Source organism: Macrosteles quadrilineatus, unplaced genomic scaffold (assembly GCF_028750875.1).
Source record: "Macrosteles quadrilineatus isolate MER2022 unplaced genomic scaffold, UCM_ALF_1.0 Scaffold_2__2_contigs__length_208266976, whole genome shotgun sequence".
Lineage (NCBI taxonomy): Eukaryota > Metazoa > Arthropoda > Insecta > Hemiptera > Cicadellidae > Macrosteles > Macrosteles quadrilineatus.
Window position 1 is genome coordinate 71,210,641 of NW_026542595.1, and position 20,466 is coordinate 71,231,106.

Here is a 20,466-nt window from a genome sequence, read left to right on the forward strand (position 1 = left end):
TATATTTATGATTGGTGTGAATGTATAGACTATTCATTAATATTTCACAAGACAAGGAAATACATTTTTAATACATGATTATCTCGGGTTTCTCAAACAACTGTTCTGTTGCTTTTCTTTTGCAGCTATTTGATATCGCTTGGACTGAATATTTGCTTTCGTCGGGGTCATGATTATGCTGTAGATTCTGCTCTAGTATGTCAGTTGTTTCCGCGGGAGTACCGCGCACGGACGTTTTACCTCAAGACATACCACACAAAATCAATTGTTTTCGTATTATGTTATCACATGAAATATGCATGATTGTTTTCCATGCGAAAAGAATGTTTACGGTGCAAATGTAATGTTTCCTATCATATTTTTTATGTTGTCGACGTAAGCAAAAAAACATTATTTGTAATTGTTTGATAAACAGTTTCGATTTGCAACAACCAAAACTGTACAATCAATGTACATTTTGAATTTTTATATAAGGCCTAGGTAAAAAATGTTATTAGTTTTGAAGCTTTCGTAACTGGATTAAAGAAATTCAGTATTCCTATGAATGTTTTTATTTAAAAAGTAATTAGTCTTTGTAGTGTACCGAAAAATAACGTTGAAAACAAAAGTGAAAGTGGATAGTTTATTCTCACACCTATTAACAAATTAAATTACTTCTAAAAACAGTTTGCTACAGAAACTTTACATGGCCTAGGTAAGATGTAATTATTATGTAAAACAAATTGTGATGAAAATCACCCCAAAACTCCAGCCGCGGGCATGGTACTTTCGGTGTGGCATGGCTCAAAAACCAAATTTGATAACGCACTATATTTGCGTAGTGGTACGACAATCATTGTAGCATAGTGTTTGGAAACTAGAATGGGTTGCTGTAATTTATTTGTTACCTCAACTTATTACTTACATACTTACATTCTATTACACAATTGAACTCTAACTAGTCTGTAACTCAATAGTTTAATGAACATGAATCAAATGTATGCAACAGCCAAGGGAGAACAGTTTACTCACACCCGCAAGGAAGGGATTAAGAGATTAGGTCAGGAATGGAAGAGTACAGTCAAGACAAGCATTTTGCACAACGCACTCGCTGGCGTCCCAGGCTCGGGGGAGCAGCTTACCAACTCCCTCCTAGTTCCTTCCAGATACCGACCAGGAAAAGATATGCCTGTGATTTGTAGCGGTGTAACTCACGTCCGGACTGAAGAGCAGAGGTTTGAATATTCAATTGTTAGAGTCAAAATAGTTTATGAAGGTCAAGGTAAATTCTTATATCGTCAAGCCAACTTCCCCTTCCTACGTTAAACCTACTTCAAAATTTAAAACAATACGTAAACTGAACCACAAACCAAGGTGCAACTATTAAATACGGCTTTCTTTCTTGGACCTTTTTTACGATTCCAAACTAAAAAGTCAACTGATTGCAACGGTTTTATCTGTTATATTTGTATAGTCTATCAGAGAATGAAAAACTAAAAGTGAAACTTCCAAATGCCGATATAGAGGAGACCCATTCGACATTCAAACACAATCCAACCAAGTTCACTTTCGTTTCAGTAAAAACCTTGCTGAGATGTGAAAAAGGTGGGATTTCAATGTCAGTGCCAATGGCAAACGCTAAAAAACAAGCGGTCGGCTATAACGTTGTAGAATTTGTATATGCCTGATTGTATCAAAAACTGATATAATAAGGCTTTTGATTACTCAAATACGTAATCTATTTACGACAGTGATAACTCGTGTGATCCATCAATAACACGCTCTATATACAATGATTGTGTCCATTGCCAATGATTTCTGTTCCTTTTCTTTCGGGAAAATAAGATAGCCTGCACAAGTGAATCAGAGATGTTATACAAAATGTTTACCACTTCTCTGTAGTCCCTACTTTCAGAATCGAATATCAAACTTCTAAACAAGTCTTTAAGATGCGTTTACTTGCAATAGGCTAACAGCATTATCAACTTCTCATTTTCGAAAACCTAACGATTATTTTATGCCTACGCCACGCACTATGGTTGTTGTAAAGCTGTAGAGACATAATGCTATCTGTTAACCCGAGCACAAACAACATTACCATCTGGAATGTCGGGAAACGGAGAGCTGGCCACCTCTGGCCCTAATCCGCTTATAGAAGTTTGGTTAGGTTAGGTTAGGTTAGATTATATAAATATGGCCCCTGAATTTACGACCAGTAGCCAGGACACCTACACTCTGGAATGTCCGACAGACGTTGGAGGTTCCGCGAACTGATCAGCGACCTTGGTGTGTACCGTGTGATGGAGAGAGGCATTTCTCTGACAACAGATTAGCATAGTGGTTGAGTCACCGGTATATATACCAATAACAGCCATGTACAATGTTAATGTCTGATTAGTACTGACGTTTGTATTTTATGTCACTCAAATTATGTAAATATGAGGTTATTATTCTACAAAGAAATGACGACACGAAAACGAATAAAAGCCAACCTAAAAAATTAAGACAGAATGCGCAATGAACATACTTAAGAATTTGCGTTTTCGTTTGCCATTAACAACAAGTAAAGTTGCAGCAAATATAATTTTGACTTGTTATAGATTCAAAGTCGTGGTTCACAGGTATAATCCCCAAAAATCCTGAAAAGGAGTTTTCACATGTCAATTCTGATTACATGTACTCGGAACTGAACCTATGTGGATCATATCAGATCATAGTATTGATCAAAATAATTTTAGGTAGATTACTCCAGTGAATTTGGGCTAAGGCTTGCAAGACTATTGTTGAAGTCCAGAAGTTTCAAGTCAATGCTCAACAAATCAAGATTGAACTGGAAATCGTTCCTTGGGGAAAAGCGAGCGAGACAAACGCAAAATCGCAAAAGGCCAAGACTCAAATATTCTGTTAAAAAACAAAACATAAATCTTAATAGCCTACATCTAACGTTTTGTAAACATTCATACCAAACTACTAAACTGACCAAATCTTCCCTGATGTTTCAGTTTTGAAACTCGCCACTGAGAAGTAGAGCAAACGAGGCTTGCAATATCGTAATTTATGTCTCGCAGTGAATCAAAAAGACTCAAATAATAAGTGCTTCTGTTAAAAAACAAAACATAAATCTTAATAGCCTACATCTAACGTTTTGTAAACATTCATACCAAACTACTAAACTGACCAAATCTTCCCTGATGTTTCAGTTTTGAAACTCGCCACTGAGAAGTAGAGCAAACGAGGCTTGCAATATCGTAATTTATGTCTCGCAGTGAATCAAAAAGACTCAAATAATAAGTGCTTCTGTTAAAAAACAAAACATAAATCTTAATAGCCTACATCTAACGTTTTGTAAACATTCATACCAAACTACTAAACTGACCAAATCTTCCCTGATGTTTCAGTTTTGAAACTCGCCACTGAGAAGTAGAGCAAACGAGGCTTGCAATATCGTAATTTATGTCTCGCAGTGAATCAAACTAGTGGTAAAATTTACGTGGTGTGAAATATAAATCACGCTACAGTGGGTGAGCGGCCAAACAGCCGAGCGGCCGGGCGGGGAAAGGCTATGGACAAAACGTCTTGGGACAGAGTGGATAAACTGAAAAACACGTCACACGTCAGAGATTGGCTGGACCATCGATGTATAATAACTCCCTGTAGAGTAGGCCTATAAACATCGATGGGCTAACTACTACTACTGTATTTCAACACCCACCACACACATACACCACACGTAGCACCAATTTGAACCGAATAGAAGCATGAGTTGTGGCTGAGTGGTTATGGTGCTCGTCTCAGTCAACAGCTCGCCGGTTCCATTCCAGGGAAGTTTGTTATGGTTCCAGCTGTCTTCGACCATTGGGCTTTTGATAGTTTTGGCTTAAGAAACAGCTGATCGCTGTCAGTAAAAAGGGCACACATGACACATATTACTTACTAGCTGTAACCCGCGGGCTTTGCCCCGTTTAACTTCTTAATTTTCAAGATTATCTCGTTCGCATGGCTCAATCACGTCCTGGTTGAAGTTTGTTCGCTACGCTCACTCACCTTTAGGTTGGAGCTCGTTCGCTGCGCTTACTTGCCTTCAGGTTAACTCGTTCGCTACGCTAACTCGCCTCCAGGTTGAAGTTCGTTCGCTACGCTCACTCACCTTTTGGTTGCAAATTAGCTGTTGTCATAAATATAAAAGAAATAATAGTGCTGCACCCTGTTGGTAATCCTTGTAACTTTAATGCTATTGAACATCATAGAACAGAACCAACTTGTTTAATTGAAACAGCTGTTAAGATTCAATAATTCCATTTCTCATAAGGTTAACATGGGAAACTCCAAGGCCACTGGGGCGGAGCCCGAAAGGATTTTTGAAATAAGAATATGCCTATATGTTAATCGGGAATGTGAGCTATCATCATGCCAAATTTCAGCCCAATCCGACCAGTATTTTTCGCATTCACTTGTCACAAACATACATCCATACATCCATACATCCATAGATCCAAACTTTCTCATTTATAATATTAGTAGGATAGTAGGATCACTTTTTTATTTAGGCCTAACTTAAAATACGCAAGTAGATGCGGCGTTTGCGTTGCTGTCTCAAACATAGTGGTAACGGAGTAACATTTTGTGACGTAAGTTAAATAATGGAAATCAGGTTTAAGTTTCAAAATCGTACAAAGCGCTGAAATTTTAGTAGCCTACATGAGAACAGCTACCGATTTGGATGATAAAATCCCAACGCACTAACCTTTTAGGCCGCAACCACAAAGTGACTAAAATTATTCATAAACTTGTAAATTTGTTCCTGTGAGACCCACGAAGTAGCCTAATAATATGTTTTCAAGTTAAATAACAACAACATTAAATTAACGATATTTTTAGCGGAAAAAACTATGCATGATTAAATTAATTTTTATGAATGTTAAGATGGTTTAATTAGCATCAACATCCATTAAGAAACAAATTTCTGTAACATCGATTTTTGTATGGTAAAATAATTATGCCAAGAGTCGTATTCTATCAACCTTTAGGATTAAAAATAACTCGACTATTTCGGATGGGTTGACTAATCAGGATTACCCAGGTTGATTACGGATACAGCTGGCGTGTAAACCGTTGAGCCATCACGAATGATCGATTGACATTGACTATAAACTCTAGTAGCTGACTATAGTAATGACTACAGGGATGACTAGTGAATTTTACTAGTAGAATTCAGTTTTAAATATATAATCCCACAGTTTCCTAGTACAGTACAGAAGTTTTGAAGCAGGCTAGGTGTTAGTTCCAAAAACAAATCTCGAGTGTTTCATAGCAATTGAAATATTTTAGAATATCTTTTCCTCAAACTTATCGCAGTTCAAGTCACAAGTGGCAAGATAGCTAAACCTTGATAATGAAGAGGATTGCCACCAAGTCACATTATCTTTATGAACAGGCTACGTCGTTATCATTCTCCAAAAACACCATCACACCATTGTTTTTATGGGACTAATCAAATCGAAGAAACGTTTAGAATTGAATTTGTGGTTATTTCAGGAGTTTTTTTGCCATTGCTTGTAAAAATAATGATCAAACCACTGGTTTTTAGTTGTTGGAAGTTCTCCGATCCAGAGATGGATTTCATTGCCTGAGAATTCTGTTAGACTATTTATTGTTGTCCAGTGTGGACTCTAGAGCTAAAGATGGCCACGAACCATGTCACGGCCATGTCATAACGAGGTTAAAATCCATTTATGTGTAGCTGGATTTTAACCCAAGTTCTCATGTCAGCAATTTCGCGCTATAGACCAGCCGTTCCTCTTCAACATGACAACGGACACATACAACTGACCTCAGGTCCAATGTCAATCCGTGGAAAATAGTCTATTGGCAAATTGTATTCATTGGAATATAAGCATTTCTACAATACCACAGTCTGTAATTTGATTGGTTAAAATCATTTGCTGTGTCACTGGTTCTCCAGCTCCGTATTTATGAGTTCCTTCAAGAAGACGCCAAAAATCACGACAACATTATAAACAGTGGTGCAATTATAAGAAGCCACGTCATGTGGATAGCCCAGACAGTGTGGATCCCCGGTTAGTGAACACTAAACACTGCCAGATGGGACATCTCCCGTGGGATAACAGTCGTAGCGAGTGTAGTGTATAATAACACCAGCCATCCCTACACATGTGGGGAGCCCCTAAATATAATTTGTAAAAAACGTCGAGCCTCTCCGAGCCCCGCTCTTGGAGCGGACTGTACATTCTTGTCTCCCCCTCTCCCTCCCCCTACCTGTTGTCGGTCTGGATTTGTCTCGTCCACAGGTGGGTCTTTACAATACCGACCCTACGACCCTCAGTCCTCACCTGATCTGATCCCCCGGGCATTCCCACCCTCGACCTGTCTCTAGTACCGCCACCCTCCGCATGGAGCATCTCCACATCTCACAACGTGCTGACTGCTCTGTACTGTACAGTGGATATAGCAGGAGACTAACTTGGACTGAATAGCTATGGGAAAACATCACTTAGTTTTGAAAAACCTCTGTACCTACGAAATAGATTTATTTAAGCTTGTGATATGTGTTTATGTATGTGTGTGTAGCTTGTGTTATTTATTGATTGGACTTAAGGAGAGGAGTCTTCAAAATACAGAAAGGCCTTTCATTTGATAACATTACTGTTACATATAAATAAAGTTTAAGAGGTATAATGTACTCATTGCCCTCATCAACAAGTCCAGCGCGTTTGACTCTAGACCACAGAAATAAACGTACAGACTCTCATTATGGTAAAATATGTCACTGCAAAGTGTTTCATGATAATCGATAACTAATTAAATCGTGCATTCATTACACAATTATGCAGATTCCGACCGAACAAGTAAGAACGTCAACGTTTGGAGAAGGCCTATTTAATAACACCAGCGACTGAATGTATACTTGTCTCGAAGGTACAGTGAAGTCGAAAATATCTGAAGTGACGAAAGTATTTCTTTTCACGCGTAAAAAAAAATACAATAGGCTACAAAATAAGGCTAAGCGAGAAGCTTGAAAAGAGAAAAAGCGTTGGTTATTTCCTACAAGTTTAACATATTATCACTACCAAAGACTTTTTTTACTAGTAAATACTAGTAAGGACTTTCCTGATCACAACAAACATGCGATTACAGAATATGTGATATCACAATCCGCTGAAATGATTGCTCAAACGTAGCATATGTAATCTTTGCTCAAACTCATACTTTAAAATAGCAAACAGGATAAACTAGGTACACTTGAGCGAACCAAATTAAGTCCAAAGTCGTGATTTTACTTAAATCGAAGCCGACACTTACAATTTTTCTTGACATCGTTAAGTACACAGTATTACAAACAGGACTATAAAAACTATCAATTTTCTACTGGATCTTTCTATTAACCCAGACATATAACACAACATCAATGACAGTCATTTTATCAGCGCCAAGGGTTATCTGCACAAGATGTCCGTTTTTGCACTGCAGAGTGAACTAATTATTTTGTAAACAGCGCCATTACAGTTTTTACTTTATTAATTTAGCTTTATCTGACAGCTGCTATAAATTGCAAAAACTGTTGGAAGATTTTCAATCCCATATTCATTTCATCGACATTTTGACATAGGACGAAATGAACAAAGTCCTCGAACAACTAAAAGCAGCACACCATAACTTGCGTACATTCCGTTAAGTTATCTTGTTTAATTTGTTCAGTACCTACCTACCTACTGTACAAAGAAAACCGACTGCGGCATATTTCCGAAGAATGAGAACTCGTTACCGTAAAAGTTTTTGTATTAAAACTTTGTGTTTTTTGAACGGCCATCTTCCGGTGTTTGTGGCGTGAAAAATCGTTAAATTGATAGATTACTCAACACCAGAAGAGGAAAATCTAAAATGGTAGGTGTGATAGCCAAAGGCTTGAATTAGGAAATCATAAACAAATTAGTCGTTACAGGTTGGTTGTGATTAACAACACAACATGACGTCATGTTATATTATAGGGCACTTTTAAATCATGGGGAGCAGGATTACAATTTCTAGGTTTTGTATAAGTAATAAAAATATGCTGAAAACCTATACCTGCCAAATTAAGGTGTAATATTCATTACCGTACTTATTTTTGCTTTTTGTAAGCAATTGTAAAAATGAAGTTTTGTACAAGACCGATAACGAGTACACGTAAAATTCTCAAATCAGCAGAATATTAAACCTACCTTTTGTAATGATATGAGCAGGCACCCGCAAATCCAAATAAGTATTGCACAGAATGAATCACAAATTCCAAGTGAAGCACCACAAAATACAGAAGTCACGGCACCAGAATTATCACTTAGTTGGGGCAAATAGAAACAACACTTCACTTCAGGAAAAATAAAAAGGTACTAGTCCGTTTACAGAACATTTTTGCCATTGAGGGTGGTCGGATGGTGGAAAATAGCGATAAAACCCCGTACAACAATGGGCCTAACCTAAAAGTGCGGAACAGTCCTGTTGGCCGGCTAGTAAACACTCGCCTCAACAGCTGAGTTCCTCTCACTGACAGAGGTTAGTTGCGACGACGGCCGCCGCTGCTGCCGCGCAGTACTTCGCAGCGCCACCGTCGCGCGGCGGATGTCCGCTTCTCCCTCCCCCGCCCCCTCCAAGCGATATAGCAGGAAGCCCCGCGCTCCTACATAGACATAATCAGAATCTGTTCTGTACACTCCGGGCCAAAAGTTTCTGCCTAATGAAGCGTCTGATGGCAGATTGTTCCCACAATGAGTTGGCCAACAGACACAGAGGTAGTACCGTGCGCCAGTTCTTGTGTGAATCTGCGCCTACAGTATACAGGTTGTTATAACATCAATTATGTAATTGCCCGGCGCGCAACCCAGTGCCGGTATTGTTACAAAACCGGGACTCAGGGCTCGTTTCGTAGCCCCGTTTTTAATTAATTTCAGCACGATTACACACGACTATTGCAGTCGAATGCGGGATACGGGCGCTTCCTCGTTTTGCGAAATCGAGATCAGTTTTGGCTGGTTTTCAGTATTTCACACTTATTAGATTGGTCTAAACAACATTGAAGATGTTATTTCTTAAAAGTAGTGTTATACATTTTAATATATTAATCGCTGTATAGCCTGGAAGGATTTGTATCGCTTGTTACAATAATATATTCAAAACTGCGAAATGCATGTTACTAATTCATAAGTGATTTTTACGACATTACTAAATACTTTAACCCCAAAACGACAAAATATTTAATTTAAAAACAAAAAGGTGCATTTCACTGAGTTCCGGATAATTAGCAAGTAATTTTTACTAGAGGTGATTTTTACGACATTACTAACTACTTTAACCCCAAAACGACAAAATATTTAATTTAAAAACAAAAAGGCGCATTTCACTGAGTTCCGGAAGAATTCAAATTGTTATAGGTATTAATCATAATTTCATACCGCACTTATAGGATAACGGTTTTTACGTTATTTGTAATATATTTAATATTTGCCCTCCTTTAGAAAAATACAACTCTTTGAGAATCTACAGCTTTTTAATTTAGTTAGTTTAGAAATATGCATCACCAACTTCTATGAAAATCGCTTAATCTGAAAAAAAAACCATCGGTGTATACGGATATACTGATACAGTCTATTTAAGGTCGTTCGAAAATGAAAAACATGCAATCTCAAGTCCTTATTTAATTAGTGATCATTCTAATTCAAATACAAAACAATTCTGTTCAGTATTCATCAAAAAACGTTTGCAATCGCAGACGCTGCTGTCAAGTATTTATCACATAGATAACACTTGTACACGCGAATAATAGTTTCAAGTACCTGATTTTTATGTAACACGGATTAAATTGAGGAAATTTTAGGAAAAATTGAGACAAACAAGTAGTCTACAATGGCGTCGGTTGAAGAGTCTACGCAAAAACTATCCGTTGATAACTTTGATAGCATAATTTAGTTTCAATGAAATGAAATGAAATGCTTTATTTCCGTGAACATAATACATGTATGGAAAAAGTCAAATAAACTAATACTAAGAGTACTTAAAAGTGCACCAATTAAATGATTTGTTTGTTCCTTCAACACTCCATGCATAGAAAATAAAATGACACCACTTTGCAGAGCCAATAAAATAAATCGTACTTTCAAGTTGTCATGAAGTTAAAAAAAAAACTCATGGATTGAGTAAAGCGGGTTAACCAATAGAAACTCCCTCACCCTCTTTTTGAATTTAGGGATTGGCAGGTTCAGAACTGTACAAGGCAATTCGTTCATTAATTTCAAGCTTAAGATTTCCTTACTAGCCTGGGTTTTCTTTGGTCTAACATAAGCTATGTTAATGGCCAACGTTTGGATATTATTTTTTACATTATTTGTTTTTTATTTGTTTTAACTTTATTAAAATCAATTCTTTTCTTGTAATAAAAGAGTTTAGCCCCGGTCTTATCTGTGACTAAAATTGATGGCCAAATAATAATCGTAAACTGGACCTAAAATCACAAACATTGTATATCAAAGATTGGACTGTAGCCTATATGTATCACATGAGCGGAGTTAAATTTGTTTACGAGTCTCTGTGGTCCTGTAGTTAGTACAAACAGTTCAGTACAGTATTTAGTCCCGATTGCTTTTTTACACTGTAATATGCCTCCATTATTGTATATGTTTTAGTTCGAAAACCGAACATAAGATACAATGTTTTCAGTTTTTTTCCAGAGGAAGGCATCGTTTTTTCATGTTCTAGAGGGCTGAAAACCCACTGTGGCTGTTGTAGGACTATGTCATCTTTAGCCTGGAAAAGATAAGGTGGGGAATTCGTCAAAAGGGATTTGTATTCCATTACACAGTTACTCTTTCATTCATTAATTGGATGACGGACAATTGGAAATACATTATCACCAAAAGATGCTCACAATGACTCCGATTGTATATCCAGTGGTACACCATACAAATTGTACCAATATCACAGCTGTATGGACCGGCAGTTGCTACTATATTTATCAAAGCTTAGTTAGATGAGATTCGGCAGATACTCATAGTCTCATGAACTAATACATTGCAACTTGACACTGTGTTTTTTTCTATTATTTTTTGTTAGGTATTATCCTAACAAAAAATAATAGAAAAAGGAAGTACAAGTGAAACCCCATTTTGAACTATGACATCTCTTAATTTCATTAATATAATTAATAATTAATGAAATTAAGAGATGTCATAGTTCAAAATGGGGTTTCACTTGTCCTTTAAGTTGACTTGGTTAAAAATGTAATGAAAACAACAAAATATGTATTTGACACATTTTTCACCAGGTTATTGTATTTAATTTTAAATTATCTATATACATAGGATTTAAGTTCATAGTCAAGGGTCGAAGTCACACAATGACTGGGCTAATGGGCATAAAAATCTATTGAATGGGAAATTTATCATCCTTTAGTTCTAGTTTCTAGTTGATAAGTTTTGTATTTAGTGAAAATAATATTTTAAAGCATAGAATTAATTAATTAATCTATATATTAATAGGCAAGAATGTTTCTGTAATACCTTTTTTCTAAGCTCGTGTGCATCGCAGGGAAAATCTACGCATACCTTTAGAAAGATAGTTTCCTGTAGAAGTGCAGAATCCCTTTAAAAATGAAAAGAGGCTCGAATATAAGCACAAAAAAATGAATTCGATTTTTTTTTATTTAACATGGGCTTTATGGGTTGCCATGCTGGTGACTAATTAACAAAGAAATGTAAACAGAAAATCAAAACAAATGGAAGAAATTCCAATCACATGTTTTATTTACAGTGTGGGGTGAAAATAGAGAAGCCTGTACCTTTACATTCCATCCACATGTTAAAGTTGTCACCAGTTTTTTTTTTTTTTAATATGTCGTATTTGATGTGAGCCTAAATTTGATGACTAAATTTCTGTCGAATACACGATTGTTTTTACCAAGTCAAACTGTTTGAATGAGATATAGCAACTGTTATGACCCATCAACTTTGTCAGCAACAAAATATAAAGTAGAAAATTAAATTTAAGACACGCTTTCGGTGAATGGCTCACACAACTACATGTAAAAAAAAAAAAATAATAAATGTGACCGCTGGTCCATATGGATGGGAAGTCTACCTCAGTATCCAATATTTAATACGTGTACATTACATGTTTTTGGTCGAGTTTTCGACCACTGGACGACCACTAGTATTAATTTATAATATTGTTTTACGGTTTACTGAAATATATACAGTAACCAAAATGATATATTCGATTCGTTTTTATCAACTTAATCTCCAACAGGATTATGATAAAATATTCAAAAACAAATTAAACAGTGCCACATGAAGCTCCGCATTATTATACTTAACTGATAGTTCATGTGCGGCGGTTTATTTAGGTTATATTGAAAACACAGGCTCGCGTTGTTCACATACTTAAGCACGAAAGAGTACTGCATTATAATGAAGAAGAAAAGGTTAAAAAATAGGTTCAAGTATAAAAATTCTTCAGCAAGCCTGAATATTATAGCATAGAGAAAAGAAAAGACTGTAAACGACGGTTAAAATACTTAAACACAGAAGAGTACTGCAGTTTGAAGAAAGAAGACGCTCTCGCAGCGACCCGCCAAACCCCTATGAAAAGAACACTTAGTTAATCAAGCAGTTGAATAGAATTGCGCAAGTAGGTTGACCGGAAGCTGGTAGTTTTGTCATTTCCGTTATATTGTGATGACGTCAAGATCGGCAAACTACTGACTTCCTTGTAGTAGCGACGACAGTAGCCACCCACCGTCGTGACTGTATGGTCTACCTAGTATACCACCAATCCACCATGAACTGTGGAGTGTGGCGACGGCACCGGGGTGGAGCAACAGAAACACAAGAAGGGTGGAATCATCACCTTGATAGGAATACTCCCAAAGATTTCGACCCGTAGAAAAGATGCAGACGAAGAACTATAGATATCTACGGCTAACCTGAACTTCATCTCTTCTCGTTCAAATTTCTTCCATACAGTATTTGGAAGTGGTTTGGATGGACAGCTAAGGTGATTCGGCAATAACTACAAATCCTAGTTAGACAAATATTGGTCTAAGCCATCCTAAATAGATACTGCGATTCTCGAGGGATTAGAAGTTACAACAACGGTTGGATGGATATAGGAATAAAACGATAAGATAAGGGATAGTTGAAGGATAGCTAAGAAAGCAGAGAAAAGCAATATTAAGAAGACATGTGCAAAGGATGCACCAAAACAGAGAATTCATAGGAAAATCAAGTTTGAGGTGAAAGAGGAAAGGGAGCCGGGAGGAAGACCTAATGGAGGTGGATGGATGACATGAAGAGATTGTTAAGATAGCTGATGCTGTTAGAGGAAGTATGAAAAGATAAGGGACCTAGAGGAACTATTAAAAGATAAGGGACCACAGGAACTATGAAAATATAAGGGGCCTAGAGGAACTATGAAAAGATAAGGGACCTAGAGGAACTATGAAAAGATAAGGGACCTAGAGGAACTATGAAAAGATAAGGGGCCTAGAGGAACTATGAAAAGATAAGGGGCCTAGAGGAACTATGAAAAGATATGGGCCTAGAGGAACTATGAAAAGATAAGGGGCCTAGAGGAACTATGAAAAGATAAGGGACCTAGAGGAACTATGAAAATATAAGGGGCCTAGAGGAACTATGAAAAGATATGGGCCTAGAGGAACTATGAAAAGATAAGGGGCCTAGAGGGACTATGAAAAGATAAGGGACCTAGAGGAACTATGAAAAGATAAGGGGCCTAGATGAACTATGAAAAGATATGGGCCTAGAGAAACTATGAAAAGATAAGGGGCCTAGAGGAACTATGAAAATATAAGGGGCCTAGAGGAACTATGAAAAGATAAGGGAGCCTAGAGAAACTATGAAAAGATAAGGGACCTAGAGGAACTATGAAAAGATAAGGGGCCTAGATGAACTATGAAAAGATAAGGGACCTAGAGGAACTATGAAAAGATAAGGGACCTAGGTGATGCCCAAACTCGAGTAGAAAAGCAATATTAAGAAGACATGTGCAAAGGATGCACCAAAACAGAGAATTCATAGGAAAATCAAGTTTGAGGTGAAAGAGGAAAGGGAGCCGGGAGGAAGACCTAATGGAGGTGGATGGATGACATGAAGAGATTGTTAAGATAGCTGATGCTGTTAGAGGAAGTATGAAAAGATAAGGGACCTAGAGGAACTATTAAAAGATAAGGGACCACAGGAACTATGAAAATATAAGGGGCCTAGAGGAACTATGAAAAGATAAGGGACCTAGAGGAACTATGAAAAGATAAGGGACCTAGAGGAACTATGAAAAGATAAGGGGCCTAGAGGAACTATGAAAAGATAAGGGGCCTAGAGGAACTATGAAAAGATATGGGCCTAGAGGAACTATGAAAAGATAAGGGGCCTAGAGGAACTATGAAAAGATAAGGGACCTAGAGGAACTATGAAAATATAAGGGGCCTAGAGGAACTATGAAAAGATATGGGCCTAGAGGAACTATGAAAAGATAAGGGGCCTAGAGGGACTATGAAAAGATAAGGGACCTAGAGGAACTATGAAAAGATAAGGGGCCTAGATGAACTATGAAAAGATATGGGCCTAGAGAAACTATGAAAAGATAAGGGGCCTAGAGGAACTATGAAAATATAAGGGGCCTAGAGGAACTATGAAAAGATAAGGGAGCCTAGAGAAACTATGAAAAGATAAGGGACCTAGAGGAACTATGAAAAGATAAGGGGCCTAGATGAACTATGAAAAGATAAGGGACCTAGAGGAACTATGAAAAGATAAGGGACCTAGGTGATGCCCAAACTCGAGAATGAAAGAGGTATCACTGGAATGAAAGAGATACGTACTGTATCGTACTTGTGCCCTTAAAGTACTTTATGTCAGCTAAACCGCTGTTACCTTGAACATCTCAGTCACGTAATATGCTAAATGGCCTCTTCGAAAATTCTTGGTGACGTTTTATGGAGAAACACCACAATAATATGGTTCCTAAAAATATAGTGCATGTTATAAAAAAACAATTACTTTGGATTCTTCAACAGAGATATCAGCAGCCTATGACTTCTGAACCCTAGTTACGTACTCATTGGAACGGCGTTTCAAAATTCTCCTGTAAATTATTTATAACTGCTCCAAAAACGTCACTGTATCTGGACTCTACTCAATACCTATATTTAAAGCCATTATTTTTACCCTCGTGGCAAAAGATTCCTATGATACAACAAAAATCAATAAAGTGCATCAATAATTTTGGTTAGGCCAATCCGAATAATCAGGCCTACATACTTCTGATGTCATGTAAGTTCCTTAGGAACTAGTAGACAACTATGGACGCTATGGTCGTTATTCGACCCATAACATCGGGTAAGAAACCAGGTTGAACAACCGAGTCCCGTTGCACCATCATCACACAGTGTTTAAGAAGACATTAGTTGTCGATGTTGTGATCTGTAATGAGACTCCGCGTGCAATAAGGAAGCCGAGGAGTGTAGAGCTTCCTGACTAGCAGAGGTGAGCGGCCGCGAGGTCAAGTGATAACAGTTCCGTGCTGTCAAGGTCACCGGGCACCGACGAGTGAACATAGTGGAGTATGCGGTGTGTGGCTTCCTTGACAGGACAATGGATATGTCCAGAGAGACAATTGTGAGATAAAACATCGGCTTGTTTGAACCACCGTCAAGCAAGAACATTAAATTCTTCGCTAACATTGTCTTCTAAATCTGGAATCTAGATTCTAGACCCTTTATAGAAAGCAATTGAGTATTTTTGCGGTTGAGTGTGGTTGTGGTGATTTGTTTATATATTGATTATATCGATTAGTTTGGTACATCCATCCTCAATATCTGGGAGGCTCGATTAAAAAAAATATATTTTTGATGTTACAAAATTTAACCCAGTTAGCCACTGTTCATTAGCTCTTAATAAATGACCCTGGTGAAAGAAACAGTTGATTTAGTCAGTTAAAACGCTATACAGCGCATATCACTCAATTCTTCACTTATATTTGGGTTAAAATACACCCTTGTATCGTCCCAATCTTGATTGGTAATATAGTATGCCTACAATACATATTATAAACCTCACCTGACAAAAAGTCGTCCGTTAGTTCTTGAGATAAGTCATTCTAAATTTCGAAGAATCATGTAAGAAGAAGGCGCACTTTAACAATTAACGAAATCTTTTCTTAGAGGTCAAATAAATACATATTTAAGAAATATTTCGTAAATTGATTCACAACTTGATTCCTGAATTCGTTATGTGTACGTGGCAAACTTAGTTTTTCCTGCAAAACATTCCGTATCACGACCAATCACATGAGCTTCCATAATACGGGAAACTGCTGGAGAACTTTTACTTCCTGGAGGCGGCGGTGAACGTAAGGCCTTCTGCAGCTCACGACGGGACGGGGGACTTCGCCACGATGGTCCTCACCCGCGACTCTGGCTTATGTAACGTGATGCAACATGGGAATTGGCCCACATTCCGTGGAGTACCTCAGGGCTCCTGGATGGGACCTCTACATTTTTGTTCCGTAAGAAAGTTCTATTTACATAACTCAAGAACTGAAAAGGCACAATTGATTTCAAATGCTTGATTGAAAATGTGCGTGAAATGAACAAATCAGACTTGTTAGTAGACGATCCTTCAATTATTAGATTCGTGTAGTCAGTGAAACTCCCTGAGACGCTGCCCGATGCATGAGTATGCATGTTTAAAGTACTGTAAATTAAGTTGTGCTATAAAACATCAACAACATTTTAAGGAAAATTTTATTCGATGGTTACATTTAAATAAACGAGCTGCCATGGGTTCCTTTTAATTGGGGTTCTATTGAATTTCTTTGCACTAAATTGCTGTGAAAATTTATCCAAACAAATAATTAAACGAGGTTAGGAAAATGAATAGCTTAGCTGTTTAGTCAGAATTATATCATATCATTGTTGATATTTAGTGAAATAGGGATACTGTATATAGAATAACTTGGTAATCATTTGCAGATTACTACAGCCAGTGACCAAAAGTGACGCGATGATCACAGTTATATTACAAAAAATTTTCAAAACTAGAGAATACAAATAGAAAAAGATGAAACAGGCTTTTACAACACAGAAGAAAGCTTTTTCCAAATAATTTAAAACAGATAGTAGAATCAGCAAGTTAAACCAAATGTTCAAAACATTGCTAAAGGCCATCCATTTTAGAATATATAACATTTTAGAATGGAGAAATTGATTTTTGAGCTAAATTAAGTACCAAGTTCAAGATAAAGATATAAATAGACGATATATAGAAAAATTAGATTTTTAATTTAAATCCACAATGAATAGTGGTGTACATAATCACTTTATCAGTGGACCTATTTATAACGTCGCAATAGTAATGTTTTTTTCCAAATACACAACACTGAAAAAGAGCTTTTTTTAGCCCAATAGAGCTCATTTTTGCTTGACGTTATGGAACATAGAACTTCAGTATCGTACCTCAAATAGACAGAATATCTTGAAAATGAAATGGATTTTTAGCTGCAAATGTTTTTATGCTGTGGTGTGATTAAAAGAGCCTTCAAGCCGTTGATGCACAGAGCAAGTTGTGGGTGATGTAACATTGTAATAGATAGTTTACATAAGAATGAATTTATCAACCCCTTGATACAGATTTATCTGAAACAGGATCAACACATCAACCGTGTTTTATATATAAAATATACTCATATAGTGGCAAAACATATTGACGAAACGTGTGAAGTGACATTACAGGTCACCTTGGTGCCAACCTCGCACTCGCCTGGAAGATGAGTCGGTGTCTTTGCCAATTCACACCTGGATGCTAATGAGAAGAGGAATGCAACAGATCTTCCGCGATCTCCTCCAACATCGACTTCTGGTTTCATGAATATATCTTCAGACATGAACATAACTGTTCCACCTTACATGCCTCCAAAGTTTAAATTATTTTATTAATTTAATGAAACAGCTGATTGATTCAATTAACAGCTGTTTGATTCAATTAACAGCTGTTTGATTCAATTAACAGCATTTTTGTTTATTTCCTTGAAATGGTTTTTGATGATGATTTATTCATTTAATAAAAATATGTGAGATTTATTTAATAAGATGGCTATGTTAGATTACAAGATGGTAGTAACAGGTTTGTAGAGTTTTGCTCATAGTTTTATTTATAATTGATATAATAAGTTGCAGGCAAATAGGCTTGACACTTGACAAAATTGAAGAACTAAGGTAAAACATATTTTTTATGAAACATCAATACCAAGTAATTGATTTGTTGCCCCACTACGGTATGTTGTTAATTTCTCTTGGAGCTATTGACTTAATAAGTACGGGTTTCAAAGAAAGAACCTAGAGTCTAGAATGCACGATGTGAAGTGTAATTATTACAATATCAATAATCGTCGAACGTTACCGTTACCGAGTGATAGATGAATTGGTCCAAAAAGTAATCCGGTATCAGCATCCCTACTGGTGTCGTGCCAGAAGCGACCGTGCCAGAAGCGACCCGTGCCGGAAGCGACCCACCAATTTTCTACCGTGCCGCTAGCGACCCAAGAATTTGGAGCGGGAGGCGAGATATGAACTATCGCCGATTCAACTTATATTCTTAACAAAAACTAAACCGAATTAAAAACCATGAATGCGATTTGCTGTCACATTAAATACATAACAAAATACTCCCGCCGTATAATTCATACCAGTATACATTTACCAACACATATCCATAAATAAAATAAGCAAACTATAACTGTTTGTAGACTCCAGGTGCATTTATTTTTGGCCTATTTATTTTTTATTCGTTATTGTAGGTATGTGTGTGTGAAAGTTTATGGACATTAGTAAACAATGATAAGTATTTCTTTTCCAACTGTAATGTTTTGACAATGGCGTATACAAACCGACAGCCGAAACATGTAAACAGCCTACTATTTGAGCTGTTTGTCGGATTATAAGGTATGTAAACCTATTTAGCACATTGAATATAACAGCTCAGGAGCTAGAATGGAAATAAATTAAAACCAAATTACTTAAGTTACCAATTACATATTTTTTACGAATGGTGTTTTTGCTCTCTCGGGGCATCAACACGAAAAATGAAATCGGTCCCGGGTCTAGGTCTTTCAATGAGACCTACGGTAGTAGCTTATTCCCTATATGGAAAAGAGTATACTAGCACAACTAAATAAAGAATATTTTGAGGTTTCTAGTCATAGTGACAGCTTACAACCCCTGATGTTGTTGACCTGCTATCACTAAAAATTACTAAGAAGTCTCTTCTAATTCAAGGGAGATATTTTAAACGTAATGAAATAAGAAAAAAAAATTAAATGAAAACAAGCTGTTGCAATTTTACTTTGCAACTGACAGGACTTTGAAGAAAGAGTCCAAGTATCTATTTCAAATCCTAATCCAAACATAATATATTAACAATTGTTAACGCGTTTACTTCATTAAATTCTACGAAGCCACTATCTCCAAACAGGCTAGTAGCAAACATCAAAAGTTTGACGATTCGAATGGTTTCTGCTTTTTTTAATTTTGTCTGGATTTTATTAGTCCAAGTTGCACTAACTATCCAAATAATTAAACTGTCTTCCAGTTATTTTGTATAGCCTATCTTTATTTTTTATTTTAGTTATTCTTTTTTTTCTTTCAACCAAATTATTACCAATTAACTTTCATCTCATGTTTTATAAATATCTATTTTTTTATGTTTATAATGTTTATTTACTGATAAAGTAAATTTCTCACGCACGGGCAGTAGCCTATGTGAGAGGGATTTCATATTTAATGACTATGACAGTATATTATTACATAACTATGGCATAACGATAAAATTTGTACTGACAAAGTACCTATTGTAACATAGTATTTTACATACTGAAATAAACATTATTTTTTTATTTTTAGCGAATATTCCTATAGGGAAGTAGCTATTAACGTAGGTGGCACGGTAAGACCTAGGCCCGGGACTGATTTACTTTTTCATTTCGATGTCCCCAGAGGCTAAAAAACACAATTCGTTCAAATTTTAATATATCCGTTCTATATATGTCCGCAAACGCGATAACTTGAGTAATTTTTGTCCAATTTTGGTTTAAACGTGTAAGGCGGGATAGACTGGAATGAGTTCGCGAACCAGAATGATGGGACCATGGGAGTTTGGTTTTATGCGGTAAAAAGTGGTTTTTCTCATTTTTGACCCTCAAAACACAACATTACCCAATTTCTCTCTAAATCTTTTTAAATAGCTAAAAAAAAAGAAAAATGATTTAGTATATCAAAGTGTCTTTGTACGGTTATTGGTAACGGAGAAAATTAAAAAAATTGTATATTTAAAACTTCCATGTTATTCTTGTGGAGAATATTGTAAAATGATGTAATTTGCTTGTTTATGCATATATTTTGATCAAACTTGGCATGTTTATTTATTTTATACT

General features: G+C 36.6%; 1 protein-coding gene across 1 annotated transcript in view; it reads right to left on the reverse strand.

Annotated features, from left to right (window-relative positions):
• Positions 1-8,550, reverse strand: part of LOC128986930 (ets DNA-binding protein pokkuri) — a 52,836-nt gene extending 44,286 nt beyond the window's left edge. The window contains exon 1 of the mRNA XM_054407546.1: positions 8,199-8,550. The gene's annotated coding sequence lies outside the window, so the exon portion shown is untranslated. The remainder of the gene's footprint in view (positions 1-8,198) is intronic.
• Positions 8,551-20,466: the final 11,916 nt, after the last annotated feature.